At 42.3% G+C, this 26,925-nt stretch overlaps 1 protein-coding gene across 3 annotated transcripts in view; it reads left to right on the forward strand.

Annotated features, from left to right (window-relative positions):
* Nucleotides 1-20,875: 20,875 nt before the first annotated feature.
* The window catches only part of Cdh6 (cadherin 6), a 140,539-nt gene continuing 134,489 nt past the window's right edge, over nucleotides 20,876-26,925 (forward strand). Inside the window, exon 1 of one of the 3 annotated variants that reach the window (XM_006976107.4) lies at nucleotides 20,876-21,071. The gene's annotated coding sequence lies outside the window, so the exon portion shown is untranslated. Of the gene's footprint in view, nucleotides 21,072-21,151; nucleotides 21,371-26,925 lie in introns of those variants that run through there. The other 2 variants (XM_042261400.2, XM_015995046.3) reach the window with 2 other exon arrangements.

Here is a 26,925-nt window from a genome sequence, read left to right on the forward strand (position 1 = left end):
CGCCATGTCCCACCATGATGCTAATGGTTTAAACCTCTGAACTGTAAACCACCCATTAAATGTGTTCCTTTATAAGAGTTGCTGTGGTCATTGTGTCTATTCACAGCAACAGAAACCCTAACTAAGACGAGGAGAGTCTTGATACACTTGAATAGTGAAGGTGCAAGACATTTTAAGTGTGAAAAGATGACATTTTAGCCACTTAAGATACAGGATACGATTTATCTTCAGCTGTAAAGAAGGTAACATGCTATGTCCAATGCTAAACAAAATCTATAAGGACAGCTATCCCATAGAAAAAGAACAAACAAAAAAAATGTGAGGCACATTTTTGTTTTTCTTGCTTTTATCATCAAGGGGACACTATTGCTTTAAGACCAAATGATAGCTCTCGGTGGGACATCTAGGTTTTGTTCATAATTGTCCAATTTGATGTGGGACTCTTCCAGCATTTTTGTCTTCTTTGGCCCCGAGGGGAACTGGGAATTCAAGCCAGTTCGTTACAAATCGATGTTGAGCTGTAAAGAAATACTGCTGGTGTCACGCGGCTGGGTTGCTGCGGGTCCTGCCAGCTAAGTCCTTCCTGGCTCAGCAAATGTTGTCCTACACCACACACATAGCTGGAGGGGGACGATGGTGCCCGAAGCCAACACCCAGGGTTTGCTGACAGAGCTACTGGGTTGACTGAGTGCTTCAGGATGTTCCTTCAAACTTCCTCATCTCCTTATACCGGCGAATCTGAACACTCCTCGCATCAGCATGGTTGGGTGGACACCGTCATTCTCTCGAATTTACAGTGAAGAAACCAAGGCAAAGAGTCATTAAGAAATTTGCTGGAGGGTGCACAGGGGACAGTCAGAGATGACTACTAGGCATGAAGTCACTGTTAGGAGAGAGAAGTCTGTTTAATTCAGCTCAGTTCCGTTGCACAGGACTATTAGTCTAGTAAATAACTATAGATTATACTACTTTTCACATAGTTCTAAAAAAGGGTTTAGGTCTGATGACACAAAGTTGTTTAATGTGATGAAGACTCTGTACAATACATATATCCGAACATCGCATGGTAACATATCAGCATCTGTAAGTTCTATGCTTTGTGCACTCATTTAAAAACGAATTTAAGGAAAAGGAAGCACGCTAAAAGACACAAGCTATGAGGAGTGGCATTGAGAGCACAATATAAGCCAGTGACTAACCATCCTATGACACTTCAGGTTTCAGAGGTTGCTCTCACCACATGACTTATGCTCCTGACCTTCCCCCTGGTTTATGGGGATCGCAGGTCTGTCAGCTAACCCACTGTTCTCATACCTGCTAGACAGTATCAGAGGTTGCTCAAGACTATATCCCTTCTATCCTAATCTTTCTGTTGCTAATAATACAATTCTACAGACTGGGTAATTTTTAAAGAAAGGGGCCTGCTTATAGTTCTGAAGGTCCCAGATCAAAGGCCACATCCAGTGACGACCTTCTTCCTGGCCATCTCAAGGTAGCACAGGATATTACAAAATGAGGGATGCAAAGTGGATGCGTATCCATTCCCCGCCCCTCTTACTCATGGGAGTTAGGCCCTGATGGCTTTATCTAACCCCAAACCCCTCCCTCATCCCATCATACTGGAGGTCAAACTCCACTATGAACTTGGGAGAAGACAAGCCATATTCCAAAAGTAGAACCCAGCTCCACTCTCCTAGTCTGCACTCTTCTTTCTCACATCATCCCACACCCATGGATCCATTTTACAGCCATCTCCACTAGCAGATTGTTTCTATCCCCCAAGGAGTCCCCCCATTTAATCTTCCAATATTTCCTTGGGGACATTTTCATCGTAAGAAAAATAAAGGAGAGTCTAGACAAGGAAAGCACTAGACAGATGTCAAAACTATAAGAAGGTTTAGTGTGGTGAGGCAAACACGGGACTCTGAAACTTCTTAATTGCCTTCATCTAGAGTGGCATAGCTGTATGCCAACACATTGCAAGGGCTACTGGTAAAAGGATGCCAATGTTACATGAAAAAGTGCAAATAAAGTAAGTAGCTAGGGATCTTTCACAGCAGAAACACCATAAAAGCAGGTCTGTGAGTGCTGAGGGACAAGCGTTTATGCGCTTGATGTTGGTGAGGGTATAGCCCTGGAATAAGGGCTATCACCCCCAAAAGAAACTTTTGAAAATTCTGGAAGTGTTTTCTGGGCTCATTCATAAAGAGTATAAAAATTTTACTGTCCACTGAAGTCGGCGTCAATGGCCACCAAAGGATGGGTAAGTTCTTCCTAATGATCTCCCAAGCTAGTGATGTGGGGCGGGCTGCCAGGGGAGGAACCATGCTTGGGCTAGACAGAGAGGCTGGCGCGTTGGGAATATTCACATTTCTCCAGCTAGATCTTTGGACTTTCCTTTCCTCTCTCTTGCTCCTGGCTGGGGCACTATTCGATATAAAGTCAGCCACAGAGCTTTGTTTATTTCTACATTTCACATCGGAAACCTTAGTTTTTGTCTTGTTATTGTCAGTTCCACAGTGAGCATAGATAGATGCTCCATAAAATACAAAGGCAGGCGGGGAGCAGGTTGCAGTTGCTGTGGGACTTCGTGCCATTTTTTTTAATAACTAGGTAGGAAACTAGATTCACAACTGCCAAGTATGCGTCCATTGTTTCAGAAGTAAGGGGATAAGAGGGTGTAAGGGAAGTTATCTGAGAACAGTCAGATCCAGTGTGGACTTGGTATTTTCTCTCCTGTCTCAGGCAAACTGAGCAGAATGTCTGTATATATTTACTCAGTTTCTAAGCCAGAGCACTTCCGACACTAAAAACATTACTGATAACTAAATCAGTGTAGCCAACATATACTGAATCTAACTCTGAATCACTGGGTGGATGGATGCTCTAAAAGAGTGGTTCTCAAACTTCCCAATGCTGCGACCCTTTAATACAGTTCTGCATGTTGCAGTGATCCCTCCCCCGCCCCAAACCATTAAATTATTTCATTGCTATTTTATAACTGTAATTTTGCTACTGTTATAAATCATAATGTAAATATCTGTATTTTCAGATGGTCTTAAGCTACCCCTGTGAAAGGGTTGTTTAACGCCCCCCCCCAAGGGGTCACAACCCACAGGCTGAGAACCTCTGCTTTAAAATAAGGCCCCTAAAATATGTTTTCCCACCTAAGAGAGAGGTAGAATTACCATGAACATTCTGCAAACAGGGAAGGCCAACTGGCCCTTGTTTCACCGGATCTGTATCCCTGCTACAAACATAGTTTCTCCTTCAACCTGACTGCAGCCTCCATTTCTTCTTCCATTATTACCACTCAGAAGTGTGGTTGCCCAGGAAGACATAAACCAGCTGAAATTAAACATATTTATCATTTTCCCTGATGAACTCAGGCCACACTGCCAATCACCCTTGAGTTCTCTGGGCAGAGAGCTCAATGCTGCTTAACTGCACAGTTTATCTTGCAGTTGTGGTGTCATTAACTCAGCAAGTATGTCATCTGGCCAAAAGAGTGACCAACCAATTCATCAGCGACAACAAGCTCTATGAATGGAAGGTTTCAGGGCATCAAGCTCAGAATATTTATATTCCCGAAAGAGGTGAAAATGAGTTAGGTAACTGTTTCACGGAATTGAAGCAAGTTGGGTTAGTTTTGCCCTCTACGGCCTTCCACTCACTCTCCAAAGCATAGAGATAATTACAGTCTAAGAAAGAAATGAGCATCCACTCTGTGTTAAAGTCACAAAGTAATGTGATGAATTCTTACCCATGGATTACCAGGTATTGGGTAGCAGTTTCCTCTGAGGTTAAAACCTTCCATCTTGGAGGGAAACGTCTTAAGACAGAAAAGAGATGTGTGTGTGAAACAAGGGACATTTTAAGACAAGATGTTTACATGGAAGCCGAACAGTAAGATGGCCTAAGGGGAGGTGAAACAGACCACTCTGCAGGGAAGCTAGTTAAGACAGGAAGGAAACAATTCAAACAGCTTCAGGAAGCTCCTGGAACTGACCAGATTCATTAGACAGTGCCCTCCCCCAAGAGTATATAAGCAGTTAAGATTGCTGAGGTTCACTCTCAGACAAGCCAAGTTGACTGGGAGAAATAGACATCAACAAAGCTTCCACCCCACTCTGCCACCCACTTGGCAGCCTATAGGTTGTGCTATGTGCTTCAAGTTTCCAGCTTTTGTGACCCTTCACCCATGCTGGCATTGACTTTGGTGATGCAGGCTGTGTATGAGTTATTTCTGTTCCTGTATTACCTCACTGGTATTCCTATAAGCAACCCCAATAAAACCCATTGTTATTGGAGAAAATATTTTGGCCACTCCATGTAGTTAAAAGGATATTTATTTAATGGCGTAACTCACAAATTAAGTGAAAGGTAGGTCGCAGGGTCTGGGGAAGGTGTATCGCAGTCCAGTGGTGTTCTCCGGAGCTCTGCACAGTCCACCTTCACCGTTCTGCGTCCCGGCACAGAGAGAGCGCACAGAGAGAGCGCTGGCCCATCCAGCTCTCGTGTCTCCAGGCGCCTCCCCTGGCCCCGCCTCGTAGGCATGACAGTTGCCAGAGTCTCAATGGGGGTTGGAACTTCCAGATCCAAGCTGGAATGGCTACCCACTACATCTCCCCCTTTTAGTCTAAATAAGAAGGTTCTAAACTAATACAAGACTATATACAAAGGAATGGTTATCAAATATTGTCCAGAAATAATGAGGGATAATGACCTAGATAAGATGTAACTACAACCAATGCAAACAATATCAAGCAAGAAACACATACTAAAATCCAGAGAAGTATAGAGCATAGGTAAATGGCATGTTATAAAGATCATTCAAAAGTGTCCTATCCTAAAGAACCTGAATCTAATACTTAATATGTTCTATCTAAGATATTATATATACTAAGTTGTAACTATAACTGCTAGTCTTTAATCCCATCAAAGACCTGAGAAGGAACATAATGGTACCTGAGAAATGGTAGATGGATGCAAGCAACTTTCGGGAATCTTGCAAGAGTAGACCAAGACAGCTGGCAGCCTGGACAGTCACCTAATGTTTCTCAGCATTGTTGGTGCATTCAAATTGGCTACAGGCCTAGAGTATCTGACAGACCATTTTCAGAAGCAGGATTTCTGAAAGACCATCTTACCCTGTCTTGGCAGAGTACAGTGGTCGCTCTCCTTGTGTCCCGCTTGTCCAGAAAGGACAGCATTGCATTTGTACTGTCAGCCATCAAGGCAAGGGCAGTTCTTTGCCCAGTAGGCCATTTTGTGCCAAAAAGACAAACTTCCAAATGGAAATGTCTTAGAAGCCCAACACTCTCTCGGGATCAATTGGTGCAGCCAAGAGCAATTGTGTCTCACGTCAACAGAATTCTAAGTTATTTAAATGCCATATTCTCTAGGTCTATGAAGTGTTTGAAGATTACCTGTCCATCTGACCTATGTATCTGTAAATCTGCATAACCTAACCTTCCTTTTTTAAATAAAGAAGAAAAGGGGACGTGCTGTGGATATCACTCTATATAAATAAAACACTGATGGCCAGTGACCAGACAGGAAGTGTAGGTGGGACAAGAAGAGAGGAGAATTGGGGAAACAGGAAGAAGGAGGGAGGGACACGGCAGCCACCGCCAGGACAAGCAGCATGTGAAGACACCGGTAAGCCACCAGCCACGTGGCAAGGTATAGATTTATAGAAATGGGTTAATTTAAGATAAAAGATCAGTTAGCAAGAAGCTTGCCACGGCCATACAGTTTATAAGTATTATAAGTGTCTGAGTGATTATTTTATACATGGATTGTGGGACTGCGGGGCTTGGTGGAAGCTGGAGAGAAGCCCTCCAGCAACACATTGTTTACCCAGTTAGACTTTTGTAGTATCCATATTCCCATATGTCATCTGTTTCCTATCTCAGGTAAGTAGATATTTGATCAGGTCTCTCACCAGGATATCTTTATTTTACCAGTAGGGTTTTTTTAAGAGTCCAAAGAAATACACCTGTAAAAGAATAGTTTCAGATATTTGAACCACTCCAGTCGTCCCGGGATCATTATTACTCAAAGAAGGATAGAGTTCTAAATTGGATCTAACCCAACTGAAGTACAGTGGCATCAAATCATTGCACTACTGAGAATCAACTGCTCCACAAACAAACAAGTTGCAAATTATCAAAGCCCACATATTCATATGACCAACTTTATCATCCCAATCTGTCACCAGCTTCCTAAAGAAATCATGACAGACTGGGCACCCTTTACCTGAAAAATCCAAAATCTATATAACACTGTGTGAGGGTGACAGGCAAAATGCAAATGCACTAAAAACATTCTGTAAAATTACCTTAACACTGCGAGTATAAAGTGTATACGAAACATAAAGGCATTCTAGGTTTAGATGTACAGGTCTTATCTCCCAGGATATCTTGTTTTATATATGGACATATAAAAAAAAAAAAGTACTTCTGCTCCCAAACATTTTGGATGACAGACCCGACTTGGCAGGTTTCTGAAGGGAAGTGGCCATACCTCCCCTGTTCTCTGACTTCAGAGCCATCTCTGAGGACTCATCACGATATTGTCACTGCAACACCTTCCGTGCCTGCTTCTTCTGTCCTGGCTGTTGTTCTCTTTCCACTCAAGGTCAGCTGTCACTTCGGTGGTCGTGAAGCTTCCATCTCACGTCACGTCACCTCCTGTCCTTCTAATTTATTGCTTCAAAACTGCTAAGTGATCAAAAGGTGGATGCAGAGTGTAATTAAGAGGCGGGTTACTAAGGAGCACTTGCTTGGCTACCAGGTCCTTGCTTTTCTTACTTTAGATTCACAACAAAATGACAGGAGTTCAAAGGGACCTTCTGAGTGACAAGGGACTCCAGTCCTCTGATGTGTCCCTTTGCTAGCCCTTCCCAGCGAAGATGTTTTTTGTTGTTGTTGTTGTCGTCGTCGTCGTCGTTTTTCCTCCTTCTCTTACTCATTCACCATTTCCTCTCCTATTAGCAATTCCTTCTTTCTTACTGGCTGACTAAATCTAACACACAGCTGGTTTCCCTCCCTTGAAAAATACATTCCAAGAATTTCACAGAAATAAAGAAAGTCTTAACACCAACCAAGGAAGCAAACAAACAAACAAATAAAAAAAGCCATTTTCAAACTTGTGTCCTCTAAAACAAAACAACAACAACAAAAAATACTGCAGACCACAAATCATGTCTGCTCTTACCGGGCTTCGAGACTGAAAGAGAAATGAGCAATAGATGGTGCCGGGGACGGCCATCCTAACCTCGTGATACAAATCTTAGAATCCTTCTGCGTGAAACAAAATCATCTCAATTCCCTAATGGTGGAATAGTGGGCAACCCTGAATTTCCCTTCTCTGTGACTTATCACGAAAACAGCATCACTGGGACTCCAGAACACTAACCAGAACAAAACAATGATTGGCACTTCTCCTGGCTGAATCACACAGATCACAGGGCTCATCCTGATAAACTTGCCTGGCACAGTCATTTCTCCCCACCTCCACAGACCTCAATGTCATCAGCAAAACAAAGCAGAGCACAGAAGTAATTACCTGGCTAATTCAAACAGAAATAAATGTCCCTGGTTTGAGCTGTGTTATTGGAAGAATCCAGGCGGAAGTCTCTGCTACCTGGATTATCTAAGCAATTACTTCAAACTTCCACTCCATCCTCAATCCTGTCAGAGCCCATGCCCCCTTCAAATTTATAAACAATAGTATCTGTAAGCAAATGACTGAGGTAACATTTAAATCCAGCTGCCGATCCCTCCAAGGAGAAATCCATAGCATTTTATTCTACAGCCAGCTAGGCAGAGAAAGGAAATGGCTGAGAGACACAGAAAAATCCCAAGTACAAATTTGCTATAGAATTAATATCACAATTTGTCACTGATAATGAAAGTGTATAAAACAGGTCCTGACAGCATGTTATTTCTGTAGCAGATCATTCTTTATAAAATCCAAGCGAGGGTATTTTTTTTTCCCTTGCAACTGTGGAAATTATTTTCCCCAAATTCATAAAGCAAAATAATATTAATATTGTGGTTAGTAGCCATCTGCTTCATGAGAATTCTGTGCAGTCATTAGTCTAAACTGATGGCATGGTGGCAAGCTGCCATGTCCCAAGAGGCCAGCCTCTGAAACTCATCAACATCTTTGAATCAGTCTCCAGTCCAACAGGGTGAACCACAAAACAGGAGAACCTATCAGGAAACTGGATACACAATCTATCCAAAATGCTATCCCACCCCAGTCTACATTCAGTGCTGTGCATCCAACCAGCGGTCAGATGGAATTGCCAGCCAGCAAGGAATAAACATGTAGCATTTAGGTTGCCTGCCAGATCCAACAGAGCAACCGGCGACCTGTGTTCTACACAACAACAGTGGTTTTCACTACAAAGTCAGGAAAGGGTCAAGCTGTGAGGAGTTCACTTATCAGAAAATCTCAGTGAAGTCACTGTAACTTTTTAAAAGAGGAAAGAAAAAAAAAGGGCCACAGATGCAGCAGCATGCAGAGGGATCCAAAAGAGGTGTGAACTAAGTAATATTTTTCATGCAGTTCCCACCATAAATCCTTGCACCAACATTTTCTGGATTTGAGTTGAGTGCTTCGTATCTGATTTAAAAAAAAAAAAAAAACTCTTACCATTTTTAATAGGTTTTTCTAATGATTTTTATTCAGTAAAGCAGAGGAGTGTTGTATTTTTAAATGTCTTATCAATCCTCAAGAACTCTGTACATTTGGAATCATGGCCCATATGAATGCTAGTGGAATAAGGTACATATGCCCAGAGATGCCTTAGCAAGACACATAGTAACTGCTTCAGCCTGGTATATTACCATAGCATCATAATTTCCCTTTGGGGATGCCTAGATGCTCCAAGCAAGGAGTTGAAAAATTTAAGATGTAGTAAGGAATGGAGAAGTCAATCTAGAAGATCGTGGTCAAAGGTAGACTTGGAGTTGCTTAGAATCGTTGTTCAGATCATGGAATTCCCAGGAATCATCTTGCTTCACTGAAAATTTCATGGGAAACCTGGACAGCAGAACAGCTTGTGATGGGTTTGTAGTCTAGTCATACACATGAGAAAAGACACAATCTATAAATACCTACTAGTGTTCAGTGCAAAAGGAAACGGTGCTTTTTAAAATAAAACTTAGGTGAATGGTACACATATTTATAAACAAATGCAGAAATAAAAATTTCAACTGAAGCTTCTGTCTTTATGCACACAATAAAACTTACGTGCCCTCATCCAAAGCCCTCATGGACAAACTGTCACAGATAAAAAAAAAAAAAAAAAAAAAAAAAAAAAAATCACCAGGAAAAAACAAGGCAGTGGAGGGACATAAACTATTGCGTCATTGCTTGGGCTAACGTTATGCATGCCACCAGTTATTTCAAATGAAACCCTGAAGAAGGAATGTCATCGCTTTCATTTTAAACTGCCATGTGCTCTTATGAAGCCTTCCTCCCTGTTCAGTGGTGTCTCAGAGACACTAAAGGAGACTGGGAAGAGGCAAGAGGCTTCATGTTCTACCGTGGCAAAGAAACATTGCATAAAATGAGAAGGAAGTAAGGCAAATACTGAGCAAAGCTAAGCTGCCAGGGTCAGACAGGAGACAAGAAGAGCCCCCTTTCATTGTTGTGGGGAGGCGACACTCTAACGGAATGGCAGCATCTTGTCTCTATCGTCTGTGGGTCGATCTTTTTACCCCATTTTGTTCTACACCAGGATAACTCTGCCCTTATCCATTACCACAGAAAGGTTGTATTTTGTAAAATGAACAGCACGCCAGCCGAATCCTTAACCTCCTTTTCTATTTTCTAATAGAAATGCTTCTAATATTTTAGAAATATTATAGAAATGTATTTCTATAATAGAAATATAGTAATACATATATTTATTTACATAAATAATAAATATAATGGAAATATTTCTATTAGAAGTATTCCTAATTTCTCACCTTCACATAAACCATAGGGCTTCTACCTGCCCAGCTGCAATTTAGTTTCTTACTCATATGTAAGAATAGAATGTGTCATCACGACCATTTCAAACCAATGTGACACCTTGAGCCTCATTAAGTTTGAGTTGTACTTAAGATTTGAGTTCCACTCTGGCCAATTACTGGCTGTGTGACTTTGAAGAAGTAATTGAATCTCCCTGAGATATACGCCCTTCATCAGCAAAATGAGATGGGTGTTGACCTTAGAATGTTGTTCTAGGGATGACGAGAAGCAACTTATAACATGCTGATTATAGTTCTGAGTCTATGACAGGTACGTAATAGGCAGGTGACTGCAGTCATTCAAAAACTTGGGGTCACAACTTTGATGTTTTTAAGTTAGAAGCAACCAGACTGTCAGCATATGCCTTTAAAAACCAAGAGGTAGAGATGGAGGAATTTGTACCCCATCTCCAGATTCTGGTACTAATAGTAGAAGGTAAGACATTCATGCTTCAGGGCCTATTCTGTCTAACTCCAGACTACATTTGATCTTAGACTACAGGTCAAGAAGTCATGTTCAACTTCAAGCTAAGGATTCTTGCTCAGGGCTCTTAACCTGTTTGAGTTTGCTTGCCCATGACTGAAGAAGACTATAGTAGTCAGGCAAAGCAGTAATGAACACAAAGCAGGTGATAATCTGGAGAGCGCTGTGTCACATAGGCTGTATAACACCTGTGGTAACATACTTGGGGAATAAAAGTATGTCACTGCTGATGTGCAGGTGGCTGGGGTCAATGATCCTCTCAGCAAACAGCCAATAATGCCAGAAGGCATAGAAACCAAGTTCTAAGTGTCTGTTCACTCATGTGCTTGATGAGAACATGCATGATCCTGCATATCTATAATCCCAGCTCTTGGTTGCATAACAAGTTCTTGGCTATCCACGGCTATACAAAATAATATCTCATATAGACAAATTTCTAAGTGGTCTTATTAAATAAAAAATATGGAGCCAAATATAGGGGTGAAAACCTTAGAGATCAGGGAAATAGGAATAGCCGCCAGTTAACCTTACTTTACCACACCCCACATTAGGTGCCAGATATGAGGTGAACGCTGAAAAATCAGAGAAACAGAAGAAGCCACAGCTAACCTCACCTCACCAATTCCTCAGCTGATCTTGTTTCCTCAAACTAGAAGCCTCTGTGTCCTCATACAAATGAATCTCAGCTGAACTGCTGCTAAAAGCCTAAAAGCTTGACAAACTTGGTTCCTGGTCCTCATGACTTATATACCTTTCTGCTTCCTGCCATCACTTCCTGAGATTAAAGGTATATGTCACCATGTCTGGCAGTTTCCAGTGTGGTCTTGAACTCACAGAGATCCAGATGTATCTCTGCCTCCCAAGTGATAGGATTAAAGGTGTGTGTGCCACCATTTTCTGGCCTCTATGTCTGTCTAGGTGGCTGTTCTGTTTTCTGACCCCAGATAAGTTTATTCTGGTATGCAATATATTGGGGGACACGATATCACCACAGTCTCAAGTAAATAAATAATATAAATAAATAAGTGAAGTAATCTCAGAGATGTTAAAGGGACTGGGAAGATGGTTCGGTACATAAAATGTTTGTGGAACGTACTTTACATGTTATTATCTACATTCTCTTTTTCAAGGAAGGCAGAGTTTATTCAGATCATGTTGAGAGTGCAGGTCATCGTGGTGGGGAAGGTATGGTAGCAGGAGCTTGAGGAGGTAGATGGTCACATCCCAACTTTATGCCTTCTCTTCCCCTTTTTTAAATCCACTGAGACCAATGTGATGCCCATGTATTCACAGACGTGGGACCACACTGGAGCTACCAGAAGGCATACTCTTAAAGCAAAAATGACTATCCTGCCCAGAAGCCACCAACTTCCAATAGCATGGTGGGCTCGTGAGTCTTTCTGTTCTGGTGTTGGAGTATTAACTGACATTATCTGTGAGGGTCTTGTGCATGAATTCACAGCTGGTTTGAGTCCATGAGTGCCATGGTCTTATCATGTCCAGAAGATACTGCCTCACTCCAGTCTTCCCTAACTCCCGGCTCTTAAAATCTTTCTGCCCCCTTTTCCTCAGTGTCCCACTGAAGGCTGAGAATCCCATGGGCACTTACTCTCTGCACTTTGACTGACTGTGAGTTTCTCCACTAACCACCATCCACTGTACAAAGAAAATGCCTCTGTGCCTCTTATAAACTCTGAGAGTTGTGCCAATCTATGAGTACAGAGATGCGGATTTAGAGGGCAGAGTGATACTGTGTCTATTTGGCAAAATAACAGCAGTATGTTCAACCCTAGGGCCTATGTGCTCCCCAGCCATGGGTTCTTGGGCAGATTTACAGTCTAGGCAAGTGTTTCCTCCTGTGGAATGGGCCCTAAATCCAGTCAGCAAGCAGTTGGTTACTCCCATGGCATTTGTTCCACTCTTGTACAGATGGGCATATTTTGCTGACTTTTGTAGTGCTCGGGAGGGTTCACAGATGAATAAGACTATTGATGGTCTCTCTCCCCCAGCAGCCTCTGTAGCACTTCTGGGTACTGGCCAGCAGGGAGGAAGCTTCCCAGTCAGTATGAACTTGATTTCTCCATGTCCTTTGAACAAAATATGTGGTATCCTCAGCAAAAGGTTTTTACCATCAAGTTCTGGAGAGCAACCAAGAGCAGTGGCGACAGCCTAGATTGTTTGGTGGTAACCATAGGATACGCCTGACCAACAACATGTAGGAAGTATCCCACACCTGACACTGGGGTTTTTACTTGGCAACCCATGTCTTCTGAAAAGAGCATAATCCCTTACTTATTTATCTCCATTCTTAAAGCATTGTGGTTTGTGATATCTTTGAAAGAATCCTGCTGACCTGTATTCTTAGTGGCTTATTGAACCCTCCTCCTTGGTAATTCTCTTGGAAACACACGATTGTGCTTTCCAAAGACTTCATTGGCAAAGAGATAGTAATAATCACTTTCCTCAAATCCTCAAATTTTACAGAGGTGCCAGGTCATATCACAGTTTAATAACAGTTAATAAAAGCCATTTTAAAATGTTCACTATCTCATTAACAAAAATCAGCCTTCCCTGCAGTTGTTCTTCTAGACTTTCATTCTGAATCGGTAATGGACTACAGCAAAGGTTTACAGAGAAAGAGTTTGCCTTTGTCCCCCTAGTGGCCACACAAAAAATAGCAAGTACAGATAAGATTCAATAAATGACCACAAGGGTGAAAATTTACTCCACTGTATTCCTTGTTTTACAGGTAAAGAAAATGGACTGAAAGATGAAGACTTGGTCAGTATGACACAATTTTTTAGTAAGTCATCAGCACATCAAAGGGGTTTGGTTCTATTCTCGACATTACCGTGTCTGGATAAGTACTAAGAATCGGATGTAAGACTTTTATGATGTTTCTTATCAACTAACACTCAAATGTACTTCCATTTCCTTCTTACTTCTAGAGGAATTTTTTTTATATGAAACAGTTTCCTCTGAATTAAAACATTCCCTTTAGGAAAGGACTAGGGAGGCTCAAAAGAATCAGAGAGTAAACAAACCTCACATGTCTGGGAACGTTGGCACCCAAAAGATTTGTGAGAGGCCCTCCCCAAAGTTAGGAGAGCAGTGAACAGGTGTGAATGGAGAAGGCTGTGAGCAGTCGACTTGCCTTTAGGAGATCTGCCGTCCAGTTCCACTGGCAGCAAGTCATGCAGTGTGCTCCAGGGTTCCAGCTTTCGTGGGCTGTCACTTACAATGGGGTAGGCTTTTAGTGATCCATTTCTTCTCCTGTAAGTAACCTGTCCCCCATACTCCTCTAAGTAACCTAAATAAAGCTTATTGGTTCACCATGGTGGACTTTGGTGACGGACATCCATATTTTGATCTATTGTGGGCTTCCTATCTGGGTTAGATGTGTGTGTCATGCCTCCCCAGGAAAAGACTCAAGCACTAGAATTGTAAGTAAATTTTCCAAGGGGTATATAGAAGATCTCAGCTGTGACTCAGACCTCTTCCTGACCCTCTAGGAAGGATTCCATCCTAAGGAATCAAGACTTCCCCTGAAGGTCAAGAGTCAACACACCTTTGTAGATGGTGAAGTACATGAAGTAAGTGGAAAATGGGGGTCAAGAATGGATTCTAACTCTGCTTAAAAGGAGCAGAAATGAGCTGGCACTGGCTTTTCTCAGTTTTAGAGAATCCTTAGGTAGGAAACATTGGAAGCAGGTGGTATACATCAACCACATAATAAAGCTAAGTTTTCTTGATTTGAAAGAAAAAGTTATGTTGCTTATTCACTGGCCCTTAAATTGAGCAAAAGTATGGTTTGGACACAGTTTTGTTTTTTTTTTTTGTTTTTTTTTTTTTTTTTTGGACAGCAAAAATACGGCTTGGAAATAAATCCATTAGAAAACTGAAACCATTATCCAGATATTTTGAGGCAAATAATATACAAGACAGTCGTGTAACACTCAAAACATGTTTATCTTAGAACCAGACATTTCAGACCTTGGCAGGTTCTAATTTTCACATCATGGCACATAGGCTCAGCAGTGAGTTCTGTGGGTCTGAAAACACCTGCAGGAGCTCACGTCAAAGTGTGGGCTTGCACCTCAGCTGCAAGTCTTTACCTTGTGTGACCTTGAGCAAAGTGCCTCCCATTCCTCGCTTCCCTGATCTGAAAAGGAGGAGGTGCAATCTGGTGCACAGATTGACAGAAAGACTAGATAAGGTCATGTACATAAAGAACAAGTGCCTGGTGGGCTGGAGAGATGAGTCTGCAGTTGGGAGCACTCACTGCTCATGTCTAGAGAATCTGAGTTCAGTTCTGAGCACCCACCTTGAGTGAGTTGGAACTGCCCATAACTCCAGCCCCTGGGCATCTGATGCTCTCTTCTGGACACCTTGAGTACTTGCACTCACACGTACACATGCAACACACACATGAAATTAAAAATTAAAAAGAGCAGGTTCCTTTTGAATACAGTGCATGTTACTGTTCTTATGAAAATAGTGATGTGCCCATTTTCTGTGCTTTAAGCCTATACTGAAAACAAGAATAGACAGTGAATGAAAGAAGTTTAAGATTGAAAAATGAGAATCATTTTGTGTCCAGTTCCTCTAACTGTAGTAAGATATGGCGTTGGATTTGACATGAGTGATACTTGTTTCCTCATCTAAAAAAAAAATAAAAAGCTTGTACGTAAATTCATTAAAATCATGTGCATCATCAAATTTGATAAAGATGTGCAGAATTATTCATGACAAGGGTCGTCCTGAACATGACAAAATGTCTTCAGAGGTGGGACTCATCTCTGCCTCAAGTTGCCAGCATCTCTCATCTTGAACCATACAAAATTTGAAAGCTCTCTGTGTGTTGAGCTAAAATCAACCATGCCCTTTTGTCATTTGATCAGATTTAAAATGCCAATGGTAGGAAGCAGTGACATTATTTTATGTGTCACTGAGAAAAAGAAAGGACCAGCCAATTAAACCATGATGTCATACTTTCTTAGCTTACCAGTTATCACAGGCACATACAGACGTTTTTGTGAGGTCAAAATATGAAAATAGGGGTGTTATAGAATCAACAAAATATGACATTGTCTAGTGGCTGAAGCTTCTGACACATTAAAACCAGTCTGAAGACTGGAAATGTAGCTCAGTGATAGAGTGCTTGTCTAACATGTGTAAGGCCATAGGTTCAATCCCCAGCAATGGAAGAAAAGGAAAGAAAAAGAAAAGGCCAGTTTAATCATTCCATAGGACAGTTGTCCAAGGACAGGAATTCTCTCTTTTTCAGTCTTATTGCCATTAACTTGTAAGCATGATCTTAAACCTATCTCCACTTTCCATCCACTGAATCCACTCTCATTCGTCTGAATTTCTGCTTATTCGTTCATATAAACACCAAGCGTTTTCTCCAGCATCAGAGATAAAATGATAACTAAAACAAACAAATGCTGTAACTTCAATAATTCAGTGTAAATATAAATAGCAGAGGAAACAGAATATGTAAGCAATGAAGTCTAGCTAGAGCACTAAGGGTGTCTTGGGATGTGCAAGAGAAGATAAGAAACCAAGAAGAAAAGGGAGACTAAACATGGTACCCAAAGAGGTACTGAGGGTCTGTTCTAGACAGAGTACTTATACACACAATAATTTGTCTTTTTCCCATCTCTCACCTTCATCTTTGCCTTCTTTTTGACAGCCATGATACGCTGCGAAATTTGATGTTCTCACTATCTATAAAATCCCAAAATATTTTTGAACATATGCTATTATATTGTCTTCCCCCACTTCAGCCTGTCATTCTTCCTAATCAAGTGTTGCTAAAATTGGGAGGTGGGTTGGTGTGAGAGGAGAAATTTTTTTTGCTTTTTTGGAGGAAAATGTAGGGTTTTGTGTTTATTTTGGTATATACCAGTTATTTAAAAGAACACACTAAGCCAGTAATGGTGATGCATGCCTTTAATCCCAGCACTTGGGAGGCAGAGGCAAGTGGATCTCTGAGCTCAAGGCCAGCCTGGTCTTCTGGGTTCCAGGACAGCCAGGGCTACACAGAGAAACCCTTATCTAGAAAAACAAACAAACAAAAAAAAAAAGGTGGAGCTTTTGCCTAGCACCTGCAAAGGCTCTGAATTTGACCCCCAACACTACAAACAGGATTAAAGTAAAAGAACATACTAGCATGTTAAATTCCTTCTTAATAGTCAGTCTGTCCTGAACAAAAGCCTGTCCCTTTATTATAATAGTGCAGGTTTGGTTAGCAGTCTACTAGACTTGAGTTGTACATATATGAATAGACAAATTTATAAATCTTCAACAGGGAAGTGAATAAAATTTAAAAAAAAAAGAAGAAGAAATAAATCCATTCTATCGATCCTGAAATGCCCGTAGTATTAAAAGTATCTCGTGTAGGTCAATGGCATTTGCTGCTATATAGTTATCTCATTGGGAAGTCTCCTGGCTTGCTGTAATCTACCTGTGGTAATGAGTGAAATATAATGATCAAGAGGGAAATATCTTAATGCAACCAGGGATCCAATCCACTTTAGATATCATGTTGGAAGCTCTCCCAGGGCTAGGAACCTATAGAAGCACATGCAGTTTGTATGGATTTGTTTGAGCTCACATTGAGATGTCTACAGTGCTTACAAAAAACGGGAATTCCATGGAGAGTTCCTGTCTCCTTTGTTTCACTTCAATAGCCCTTAGAAGTCACTAAAATTCCCTCCTACTCTTTTAATCATGTTCCCGGCTTTCACTGACACATTGAAGTGTGTGTGCACTCAAACATACAGAGCAGATGTGGGGGAAGGGCATTTTGTGCCTCAGTGAACTCTCCTCACCAGTATTCACCAGAGTGACGAAGCTGCAAGCAATTTGAAGTGTACTTTTCTGAACAGCAGCACATTTAGGGTGAATTTTACCCCCGAGTGTCAGATTCCCTGCAACTGCAGTGACAATTATAAGTCACCATGTGGTGATGAGAATCAAACCTAGGTCCTCTGCAAGAGCAATCAGTGCTCTTAACCACTGAGCCATCATTTCAGCCCCCAGGATTATTTATTTATTTTTATGTATCCCTATTGCAGGGATAAGATAGTCTATTAATCATTTGAAGACAGACTTTGGAGAAATCAGAACACTCTTCATCAAAATTAATACCCTGGGCTGAGGAGATGGGTCAGTGGGTAAAATACTTGATACACAGGTGCGAGAACCTGAGTTCAGATCCTTAGAATCTGTGTAAAAGCTGACTCTTGTGGTACAGCTGTAATCTCAGTGCTGAGGGGTAGAGACAGGCAGGGCTGTGTATGTCACTGGCCAGCCAGTCAAGCCAACCCTTGACTTCACATTCAGTGGGACACACTGTCTCAAAAACAAATAATTAAAGTGAAAAGCAATAGAGAAAGGTACCTGACTTTGACATCTGGCTTGCCTTCATATAAGGACACACACACACACACACACACACACACACACACACACACACACACACACACAATCCCTAGTCATGGTCTCTGAAGGAGAGACTTTTTTTTAAATGAAACTTGACAAAAACAGGTGGGAGACGTCAAGTAATGTTGGCTACCATGTACACATAAAACAATGACATGCCCTGGCCCTATTTCAAGGTCACCAACCTATCAAAGAAAACAGGAGAATGTGCCAAGTGAGGGCTTTTCTAGATTGTCTTCCCAGCATCCAAGGACACGCCCTAAGTGTGCCTGTTCACTTTGGTTCTAGAAAAGCCAGGGTAGCCCTCGTGAATGTGCCCTCTACTCCCTTCCCAGCCCCAGCTCCCTACCCATCTTCAAGAAATTAAACGGAGAGGGGAAACAAAGAGAGAAGCCTGTCTTGCCTTTCCAAAACAGGCAAGCTTCTGGAACTAGCCACGGGTGGTGCTGTTTGCCTTGTGGACTTCAGGGCAGAGGGGGGCAGAGAGATAAAGGGACAGCACAAAGAAAGGAAGGAGAATAACTCAAAGCAGAACGTTGATGCCTTCTCAACACCTGCTTCTAGACCTTTCCAGCGGCCCTGCAGAATCCCACTCTTGGGCTCATTACAAAACCCCATGCCATGATAAGGATTGCCACATTTTTCAGCACTCTCTGACTAGTTTCCGTGACTTGTCAAGGTGTTCCAGGGTGCCAAAGAGCGGTGTACAGCAGGACTTAGCAGTAGTGAGCAATGGTCAGTCCACTGCCTCTGAAAGAATGAGCTAACCCTGGGTATTTTTTTTATCAATATCATAATTGAACAATAATAGTCACTGTGTTAAATGTCAGTTGGAAGTTCCAAGAATCACATAAAGTCCTTTAGTATGATATCCTGGGGTTACAAACTCCTTAATGTCACTTAATGCTGCCACATGAAACTGTTCAGGAGCAAGCTGATTGTCCACTCTTAATAAAATGAGGTTGTTTTAACTACCTTTGATGTGTGGCTAATGGAGTTTGAAGGGTAATACATCACAAATAATTAAGAGATTTCCTTTGTGAGATATTAACTGGTTCGATGGATAGAAAATCTATTTCACTATCATCCTTCATATAGCATAAAATCAGTTAATTTATACATCTGTCTGCTAGAGGCAATCTTACACAATGTATTTTTATTAACATACTTGCATATGCTCCTGTATTCATTTATTATCACACATGCTAATAAATTATATAGGCACACAGACTTTGTGGACACCCTGGTTGGCATATACACACCAAAGTTTTTCATCTCTTGTTCTTCCTGGCTTTATTACCTTAGTCAGGATTCTTAACCTCTACCTTGCCTTTAGCAATCTCTTTCCTCTGTCTTTTTCGGAAAAAAAAAAATCACATCATATTGACAAAAGAATGCCATCAAATGGTCTCTAAGAATACGTTGTGAGCTGTAAAGGACTATACAGACGTACCAAGATAGTCTTTCAAATTAAGAAGTCTGTAACCTGAGGGATGAGTGCATGTGAAGCAAGCTGTCCGCTCCCTTAACCCTTCTCCACGGCAGTTCAAATGGCCACATGAGGGGAACATGTTCAGCCTCCTGTCTGCAAACTGAAGGCAGCTCCTCATCACAGGGATGTCTTTTCAAGTCTTTCCACCATCCATGTGCAGAACATCTGTGCTAAGACCGTTCCACATACAATTCTTTGAAGCATCGGCTGCCTGGAAGAAATACTTTGATTTGGGCTTCATTAAAATGCCTGAACTTCTATTAGGGACACAAAAGATTTTCTAGTAAGAGCTCTCTTGGGAAGAAGACCAACCTCTAGCTAGTTAAATCACTCAGAAACCAAGTGGCTGGAATGTCTTTAGAGCACCAGGCAATGGAAATCTTGCTGAGAGCTTGCAGCATGCACAAACAGCTGGCTTGGGATGTGACTGACCTGGGGTGAAACCATTGTGGTAATTAGATTTAATTTTCTTAATCCAACAGTGCCTGGCTGCAACGTGTCTATATCTTCTATGCAGAAAAGTCGTGATTCTCCTTTAACAATGCTTTGACGTAGTTAAGATTTCTGCAGCTTAGTCCCTTCATAGTAGAAGTCGTTTCTTGGCAAGTATAAGGATAGCCTTCCAGACAGCTATGTGAACCAAGGAGTTTAACATAGACGTTATCTGACTTCAGTAACTTCCCAGAAAGATCTCAAAACATTAAACAAGTCTTAAATACTAATATACACCTTAATCTGCAAGTGCAATGTATCCTGGTATCAGCTCATTTAGAAAGACGGATCAACCATAGAGACATTGGTGAGCCTGAGAGGTTTGCATTTGAACCGCTTCTATGCTCTCGGGGACATATGGCTTCATGCTACAGCACTCTGGAGTTACCCACTCCAAAACAGAACCAGAGCTCCTGAAGCTAAAAAAATAAATAAATAAAAACCCGTGTTCTTGAAATGGAAGAAGCAAAGACATTCATGAATCTGTCTGCTCGCGTCTGTTTATGCTATAAAGAACAGCCGTCGGTATTGTTACCTCAGGAGACCGGGGTTATTTTATTCGCGTGCATGTTGTGCGTGCTGTCTCCCCCAAACTGGCCCACAGCGCCACGCGGTACCATGTCCCCGGGAATCTTAATTGCCTGGTCTATTAGAAAAGAACATCCGACCGTTGCCGGTAATTGAACACGGTGCATTTTAATAGCATAAAAGAAAGATCAGATAGAGTCACACAAGTTCTCAGTATGTCTTAAGCCGTCCCCTAAAAAAAATATATAAGAAAAAAGAGGAAGGGGAAGCCTGGGGCTGCAGGAGTGTTCCAGAGAGCGAACTGCTCCGGACTTCAAACACTGGGAGTCATTCTGTCAAGGGGAGGGGGCGGGCGGGGGCAGGCACTGGGCCTCTGTAACAAAGTCCTCCTCTCTTTGCTCCCTCCCACTTCATTCACTTGCAAATCAGTGTGTGCCCACAAGAGCCAGCTCTCCCGAGCCATAACCTTCCCATCCCGAGAGCTGCAGTTCCAGTCACAGCAGCAAGAAGCACAGAGCGGGCGACCGTGGCGGAGGCAGGAGCATCCTGGGCTAGTTGCAGGGTGTCCCCAGGATCCGGAAGGCGAACAGAGGTGGGTTCGGTCTCCGTTGGTAATGCGGGAGCTTGTGCGTACGTTTTCTGTCTGTCTTTCCTTCTCTTTCTTCTTTATATATACATGTCTTTAAATCAGTAGCGTTGATGGAAGCCAATCAGAGGAAGAGAGCGGTCCTCTGCGCCGGGTGTGTGCGGTGCGCGGAGTTGGGAGGGATGCTCAGCTGCGAGCTGGAGTGCGGGCGGGCGCGCGGGTCGGGCTGCTTGGTGGCGCTGCTGCCCCTGCCCAGGACCAGCGCCGCTTCCCGGGGAGCCTGGGCGCCTCTTCTCCGCCGCCTGGTAAGACCGAGCCGCCTAGGGGTTTGTGGGGGGTGGCAGGGAACAGTGCGGACTAGAGGAAGCTGCCGACGTCCTCTCTGTGGGGCTGGCAGAGGCGGCCAGACGAGCTCCAGCTTTGCAAAGTTGGCTGGTCAATTACCAAGGGCGCTAGTGCGTGCAGGAGCGGTGGAGCCGTTTGGGGCTTGATTTATTTCCACCTACCCAACAATACAAGGGTCTGTGTGGTAAACGCTTGGGCCGAGTTACGTTTTTGGCTTCGAGAGTAACGCAGAAATTAATTCAGGTAGTCTGAAAACTCTGGAATGCTCCCAATAAGGAAAACTTAGAGATGGTTTGGCTGAGAGAATGAGCTAAAGGAAACTGTTAGCTTGCATGTTCGGAGCAATGCCTGCAGGCTGCTATAGGACAGAAATGCTTAGGCTGCAAGGCAAGTCCGACACTGGACTTCGAAAATGGAGCACACTGTCCAGGGAAAAGTCATGTGGAAGACGCCGCTCTCCAGAGCTCTTCCACGGCTGTAGGCGCGCTCACGCGCGCGCGCGTGTACACACACACACACACACACACACACACACACACACACACATCTGGGAGAGAATGCCTTCCTCTGACTGGAAAGCAGATCTGGTGCGTCTGATTTTAGGTATCAAATGCAGGAGCGGAGTTCCCAATGCGTTCATGTGGAATTTAATCCAGCCTCCTATACTGCAGCAGAGCTGGGGTCACTTCCTCCGTAGTTATTCGCCTGCCAAGAGTTATGGTCCATCTCGAGATGGGAGATGCTGGCGAGGTCAACGTGGTACTGAGGAATGTTGTCGCTGCTGCAATAAAATCCATATTTTATGGGAAGTTACACGCAGGTCTCTGTTTGCAAGGGGCTGGTAACCTAACTTAAGTGATACTGAGAACATTCAAGAACCAGGAAGTTTAATCATGTGGAATGTTCACACATTTCTCTCTCCCACTCATTTTTTTTTTCTATGAAGACACTTTCTTAGGATAGTCACTGCAAGCTGTATCAGCCTGTGTCTCTTCACTTTCACTTACTGAAGTCACACACTGTGGACCAGAAAAGATATTTCCTTTAACAGTGTGGCTGGGGTGTACTGATGTGTCTGGGGTGGGAGATGAATGCTAATTGTGAGCTTTCTCAGTGGTTAATTATCCAGGGGGTGCAAACTCCTCCCTGTGATGCTTACGGAGCCAGAGATGTGGCTAGTTAATGGACAACTCCTCTCAGAGAATAAGTAACAGCCATGTGAATGATGGCCAAAGCTGGCTTATTTTCCTTCTTTTCTTGCTGACGGTTTTACCTGAAACTGGAAAACCCTCGGGATTCTTCCTGCTTTGGGGGGAGTTCTGGGGGCGGATGGACAAACACCCTCCCCAATTTAGCTGGAGCGAAGTCCTTTGTGTGTGAGCCCTTGCTAGACTCTGGGTTGGGCATTTTGGAGAATCCAAAAGCCAGTTGTGACCAGAAAGGGGATATGATAAAGCAGATGGCTTCATGATGTCATGAAGAGGGCAAAGTGCATGCCAGGGGCCATATTTTCGTCGCGGCGCTAAGAAACTTAAATCCAACGGAGACCGGTGCCTCACTCCCCCTTTCCCTTCAGTGTGTTATAATTAACAAAGTGTTGGGGTGAAATAAAAGGTAGCTCTCTTCCTACCTGGTCTCATGGGTGGTGCCATACTTTGGAAGCAGAGGAAGTAATCAATGTCTTCAGGAAATACAAGGTAACAGTACATTTCGGAGAGAAAAATGCAATGATATAACTGCACTGTATTTGTCCACAATTATCTTTTGCTGCCATTAGGAGGAAGGGACAGGCTGGTGTCTCCAGAGGGAATTTCCAATCCCTCTCCTAGTTGGCTTTTATGTCAATTTATTGCAATTACATTCCTCAGTGCTAACTCTGCAAAGATAATATATGGAACAAAAGCATTTCCTATCAATTTGTCTACTGCCAAAAAACTTGTGCCTTGGCTCCTCCGCTCACCACCTTCCACCAGCTTTGCAAGGAAAAACTTGCTGTGAAACATCCTCCTCTCTCAGGGACAAAACTCTCCTGCAGAGTGCTTGAGACACTTGCTAACAGCTGGCAGGTCTAGAAATCACATCGTGAGGGATCACATGCGCCTTTACTGAAGCAACAAGTTAGAACAATGACTTTGGCCTGTCTAATTAGTGGTAATGGGATGACTGCCCCATCCAAGGATTAAAAACGGAGATAAACCGTGGAAAGCACCCACCTTCCTTGGGAATTTTTGTGTGGGCTCCCTTCCTGGCTCTACCTGCTTTGTAGTTGTGGATGACAATGTATTATTAAGGCTTCATCTTTCCAGCTCCCGCAACTTTCTTGTTTAATTGGGAGGGACCTGTAGTGGACCACTCCAGGCCTCTGCCGTACAGTCCAATTGCAACATAGATCTTACGAGGGTAATAACAACTTGTCTGCTTTTTCTTCATAGACAAGTTATTCTCCAAGCAGAACCTTTATACATGTCTCAGGTCAAAACCATTGTCTGCCATTTCTCTAGTTCTCTTCATTAAAGGGACTTCTGGGGTATTTTCATCATTTTCTAAGTATCTTTTGGTTATTCAAAAGTCTACATATGGTTCCAAATCAAAGCAATAGCCAATTAATCATGAGCCTACCACTATCAAAATTATACAAGATTTTCCTTATATATTTTCCTAGGCTCTGCTACCTAAATACCATCTTACCAACTTCTAAGAATGAGCTTATAGTTATGATTACAACCACTAAAGACTCTCATCACTAAAGAAACGTTTGGGGGGAGGAAAAAACAGTAACTCATTTAGGGATCCATAAACATGCAGGGCTTGTGCTGAAAGAGAGGCATCTGAGGGTAAGAAGTCCCCATTCAAATAAACGTAAGTTCCAAAGCGGTTAAGATACACATGATGCCCTTGTTCTGATTGTTATGTGTTATAATTGTTCTCTATGTTCTTTTAGGTAACTTCTTTTGAAAAAAATATTTATTACATTTTTTCTTTTGTGTGTGTGTGTGTGTGTGTGTGTGTGTGTGTGTGTGTGTGTGTGTGTGTTATACACACATGCCATGGCACCTGTGTAACTCTGACAGCTTGTAGGAGTAGGTTCTCTGCTTCCACCATGTGGATTCCCAGGATCAAAGGCAAGTCATTAGGCTTGGCTGCAAATGCCTTTACCCACTGAGCCATCCTACTGGCCCTAGATAACCCCCCTCTTTAAAGAATTCTCCTGGAGCTTGGAGTTAGATAAGTTCCGGGGGGTGAATCAGCTTTTTCGGCTGACAATCTTCAGCTTTCGACTTCCAATTGAGAAATCCATTCTGAAGTTTGAAATGTGTTGCAAATGAGATAACACCCTGAAGAAGCCCGCGTGGCCTTGGCCTTGCTTAGTCACTGCAGCCATTCATCAGGGCCCATCAGAATTAGGGTCTCATTTATGACAATGACAAGCAATGACTCAGTCTGAATTGCATTTTTCATAGCGTCTGCACCTAACCAGTGTCTACCGAGGAGGAGCCTACCTCATTTGCTTCACACAAAGGTGAGAATGCAGATAATCAAACTTTCGGGGGCTCCACTTGTTTCTGAATAATGATTGTTTAATTCAAAGACTCAAGAACATTATGGAAATAGGTGAGCTGCAGACAAAAAGAAAGTTAAACATGCATGCCCACAGGGGAGAGGGAAGAGAGAGAGAGAGAGAGAGAGAGAGAGAGAGAGAGAGAGAGAGAGAGAGAACCCATTTGTGAAAATGTTCTACAAACTAGGGAAGAAATGCAGAAATGTGGGTTGATCTTGTTCTATTTTATCTTTATGTCTCCATAGGGATATCTATCTGCATCTTAAGATAAATGGGAGATGTGGACATGTTCTTGGATATAAACAGTAACGGTTTTGTTTGAACTTGCTCTTGTAAAAATTAATTTGCCTATAGTTTTAAAAGTTCCTCTTTAGGGGAAAGGTTCCTATTTTCAAAGCAGTCCTATGAGGAACTTCAGATTTCCCCTAACTATTGAACTAACTGAATATGGTCCTTGGAACACTATCAACCACAAAGTAGGAACATAAGGCACATGGGAGAAAGTGTAAGTAATCTTTCAGAAAGTTGGTTCATTTACTAGATGAAAAACAGTCAGATTGTTTAAGCCAAAACAGTTTGGCCCGAGGGAAGCAACTTCAGCCAGTAGTCTAGCTGCTCAAGACTAGACTGTTCAGGGAACTTCCAAGACTTCCGGTAAAAACACCTGCTATATGAGGATTATCTCAAGAGCACCTTCATAAATGTTTCATAGATGTGTGTGCAGAGGGCCTTGTCTCCCATCCACACAGATTTCTAGAAATCATTCCACTTTGTTTCATTAATATCTTGACATAAACACTGTTGAGTACCCAATTTCTTTAGCAGTCACACCACCTTGCTGAGATTTATAAGAAGGGTTTAATTAAAATCACAATGTTACTATTAAAATTTGATCTGCAATATTTGGCAGCATGGGTCAAAAGCTTCTAGCAGCAGATAGGCAGTGCTCTCATGGAAGAGAACAGTTTTTGAAGATGAAGATCATAATGCTAGCATGCCATGGGGTCTAATTTATCTTCACAACTCATCATTTGAGAACACACCATGTCTTTCTATAATTTCCTAAATAAGTAGGTCTGACCAAAGATGTTCAAGAAACCTAATAAGTTACAGGAATAAAAAACAGAAATGAGAAAAGTTAAGCTGAGGACATGGCCAAGACAGAAACAGATAGAGGTGAATTCCATGGATGTTGGAACACAAGAATCAAAATAAAATGAAGTGTGCCTGTTTCACAAGGGAGCTACTTCTTCCTCATAAGCATAGTGCTTTAAGCACAATTGCACCCTTAGCATGTTCGTACACACTGCTGGTCTCCACTGTGGAATGCAAACCTGAAAATCAACCTTTAAAAAATTACCACCTAAAGAAATGATCATGGCTTGGTTATAAATTAACCAGATGAGTATTTTTTTTAATGTGGTCAGATATTCATCAGAATCAAGAAAGAGTTTTCTTAGTACTTTAAAGACTAGTAACTCTTCCCCTCCTCATCTCTTTATTCTCCTACAAGCCAGACAGGTGAAAATGTGTAGTCTTTGGAGGCCTGCAAGCCAAGAATAAAATAGTGATTCAGACAAAAATACTCGTTCCCCATTGTATATGGTATAGTGAACAAAAGACTGAGAAGGTGGCTCCCCCAATACCTCCACAATTGGTATGGAGAACTTTTAAATCTACAGTGTTGTAATTTATATGTATGGGAAAGAGGATTTAAACACATATAGAAAGAGAGAGGTTCAGAATTTCTACTTATTTTATGTATTGGAATATTCTCTCTCTCTCTCTCTCTCTCTCTCTCTCTCTCTCTCTCTCTCTCTCTCTCTCTCTCTCTGTGTGTGTGTGTGTGTGTGTGTGTGTGTGTGTGTGTGTAACACATGCATGCCTGGTGCCTGCAGAGGTCAAATAAAGACATCCAAACCCCTGGAACTGGAGTTATGGATGGCTATGAGCTGC

Source organism: Peromyscus maniculatus, chromosome 15 (assembly GCF_049852395.1).
Source record: "Peromyscus maniculatus bairdii isolate BWxNUB_F1_BW_parent chromosome 15, HU_Pman_BW_mat_3.1, whole genome shotgun sequence".
Taxonomy (NCBI): domain Eukaryota; kingdom Metazoa; phylum Chordata; class Mammalia; order Rodentia; family Cricetidae; genus Peromyscus; species Peromyscus maniculatus.